This window comes from Mus pahari, chromosome 2, assembly GCF_900095145.1.
Source record: "Mus pahari chromosome 2, PAHARI_EIJ_v1.1, whole genome shotgun sequence".
NCBI lineage: Eukaryota > Metazoa > Chordata > Mammalia > Rodentia > Muridae > Mus > Mus pahari.
In genome coordinates, this window is record NC_034591.1 from 83,248,399 (window position 1) to 83,251,722 (window position 3,324).

The 3,324-nt window shown below is 42.6% G+C and overlaps 1 protein-coding gene across 1 annotated transcript in view; it reads right to left on the reverse strand.

Annotated features, from left to right (window-relative positions):
- The window catches only part of Hpgds (hematopoietic prostaglandin D synthase), a 22,640-nt gene extending 19,952 nt beyond the window's left edge, over window positions 1-2,688 (reverse strand). Inside the window, exon 1 of the mRNA XM_021191619.2 lies at window positions 2,460-2,688. The gene's annotated coding sequence lies outside the window, so the exon portion shown is untranslated. The remainder of the gene's footprint in view (window positions 1-2,459) is intronic.
- Window positions 2,689-3,324: the final 636 nt, after the last annotated feature.

The window sequence follows — 3,324 nt, forward strand, 5'->3', positions numbered from 1 at the left end:
TTTTCGAGACAGGGTTTCTCTGTATAGCCCTGGCTGTCCTGGAACTCACTTTGTAGACCAGGCTGGCCTCAAACTCAGAAATCTGCCTGCTTCTGCCTCCCGAGTGCTGGGATTAAAGGCGTGCATCACCACGCCCAACATCCTGACTGTAAATTTCAAATGACAGGTCAGGACCAAGCCAGCTGGAAGTAAATGACCTGGGGGAGAAGTTCCCCTAGCAGGCAGTGGGGCTTGTGGGAAATGCCTTGTGAATAAGCTAATGTGGTGTTCGTTCAAGTCTAGAGATAGAAAGTCTCAAAACAAAACTGATCATATGAACATTTTGCAGGGACATAAAGGGGCAAGATTAAAAGAATGCATATATTTAGACTCGAATTTGCCTCACACAAGAAAAGTGGCCAAGCGGGGCATAGTGGCACATGCCTTTGACCCCAGTCGTCAGTAGGCAGAGGCACATGAGTCTTTGTGAGTTCTAGGCCAGCATGGCCTGTATAAGCTCCAGAACAGCCACAGCTACATGGAGAGACCTTGTCCCAACCAACCCAAACAGAAAAAAATGCCACTCCTGCTATTTGGCTCTGCTTTGACTGAACCTGATTTGAATAGAGCGGGAGACCTCTGGCATCACGCTGGCCTCATTTTTCCTGGTGGCTTCATTTGTGAACTTTCCTCTCCCATGCTGTTGTAAGAATGTCACATAGAGAAAATGGCATTTACCCCTGAAGAGAACAAAAAAAGTTTATCTACTTTCTTAACACTCCAAGGGAAGTCATGCAAAGTTTCTGATTGAGTAGATAGATATTTGGAAAATAACATGAGCATTTCCTCAGCACATGACTGAACAGTAAAGGCCTTGGGTAACATACGAGCTTAAATAGACTTCTAGCCACTGTAAGATTAAATTCTTAGAATTCATTAGCCTTGTTGGGAGACATTTCACATAGGTTAATGGTGCTTTTTAGAAGCACTCTGTCTTTTGTGCTTCCATTCTATTAGGTTTGTAACCATTTTTACTTATCATAATACCAATACTTCAGTTGATCATAAGAAATATGTAGGAGTAGTCAACATGGGCACTTTTAATATAATTATTAATAGAATGTGAATTGTGGTATGATCACTTAAGTCTGATTAGGCAGGTGTATTATTTTGATTAAGATAATAAAGTTAAAAATAGTATAATATTTTTAGTCTGTATGCCTAAAAGATGATAGAAATCCAAAGCCAATTCTCAGGCAGCAAGATCCATCACAGATGGCTAGTTGCAACAGCAATTTTATAATTTATTTAACACCAGTGGCCTAACTGAACTCTCACACTTCAATAAAAGATATCTGGAACTCAGAGATACTTGGGGTTTCCCGCCAAGTTCTTTTCACATGTCCAGCAATTCTGCAATAGCTTGAGTCTGGAGTACACAACTAGAAGCATCCCTGGTCTTGCTGACAGTCTTAACCCAGCACCAAGCCATCACATGTAGTGGACATGGCACACTGTTTGCACCTCTATTTGTGTAGAGTCTGGTATTTTAAAATGCAGAAGCTGGATGCAGAGAGCAGCTGAGGAGCTCCTGTCCACAGGACATCTTGCCCATGCTGGCCTTTCGTAACAGCAGCCATTGCTCCTAACAACTAGGGGATGGAGAATACATGACCTCCATGATTCCATAGTGCAAGGGGAGGGGAGTTTTAGTTCAGATCTGGACAATTTACCAGTAGGGAGTAAAAAGTGTAGATCAAAAGGGAAATAGATGACACTTTATTAGCTAAGTTGCTCATTTCAAATACTGGATGCTTAATTTTGAATCAGTGAACTGGGATCTCTATTTTCTACCAAACAAACAAACAAACAAACAAAAAAAAACCCCAGCGAAATGCCACTTTTGAGGCTTGCCTTATGTTAACACCTGAGCACGGGGAGTAGCTACACTGCTCTTTGGGATCGTTAAGTTCAACCGTCTGAATTGAAGTAAATCTCTTAAACTACCTCTACTGTCAAATGCTGAAAGAAGCAATTCTTGGACAAGCATAGACACATTTCAACAAAATATTCCTTAACATGATAGAATGTGATGCAATAAAAAAGTCCCCAAACACACACACACACACACACACACACACACACACACACACACACACGGTTGTGGGGGGCATAAATGAAAATTTATACCGCTTTACATTCTAAAGAAAATCACCAGGAGAGTTCTGAAGATGTTATCAAGGCTGATCAAGATGAGATTTGTTTTTTTTCCTCCTGGAATGGTGATGCTTGGGGAATTTCTAGAAGCTTCTGGATGCACAGCTCTTACAGGTTGCCATCCGATTTCCACATGCTCATGTGTGTATGAAAGCCTGGAGTGAGCTGACGGCATTAGGATGGAGCATATGGACCCCAGAACAGTCTCAAGCTGGAGAAGACAGGGAGAATCAAGCAGAGAAGGAAGGGTTCGCATCGCTTACCTATGCAGAGAGCCTTTCCTGTGCCGTGTTTCTGTGTCTCAGTTCCTGTCTGCACAGTGGTTTCTGTGATGAGTGAGTGACAGTCACAAGACAGCCAGAGGCCACTTCCTCCACCTAAAAGCCTTCCTGCCTTTCTCACATGAGACGCATGTGAAAGTTCAGCCTGTAAAGAGCTCTGGGGAGCTTTTGTCACCATTTCACAAGCTCTCTCCAACGCATTTGCATAAAGAGTAAAGTCGCAGTCACAGGTGCTTGTGTGAACAGATTGCTACATGCTCTTTATTCTTAGTCTTTCACCACAGACCTCTGGGGAACGAGAGAACAAGCCCTGTCATGTTTTCTTACAGAGACGAGAGTGTCTTACTAGACGCCTTTGCTCCGTGCCTTCTCACCTGCGTCCACCCCCAGCACACGCACCGTTTGTGACGTCTCTCAGGGCGTGATTTATTTGTTTGACCCCTGCCCTCACACAAGCAGTGTCTGTAACATCCAGTGCTTCGATGTTCCCTCTTTCAAGATCTCTCGTTTCTACAGGATTGTTGGGCATAGACCCTGATCTCTAGCATTTTGGCACAGGTCAGACTTTTACAAGACTACATTTGCATGGTTGCCTGAGTTCTGTTTACACTCATTTCTTGGAAGAGGTCCACAGTTTCAAAGAGTCCTAGTGTACAAGATTCAAATACTCCAGGAGAGCACACTTTTCTAGTAGTAACACACATCTATCAGTTTTAAATTTTAACACAAATTTCAGTAATAATATTAGCACAGCTTACTGAAAATGTCCAATAAAATACCTGCCTGTACATTATGAAATCTATAAGTTACCCATTGAGACATTGAAGTGACACAGTGCTTTTCACTT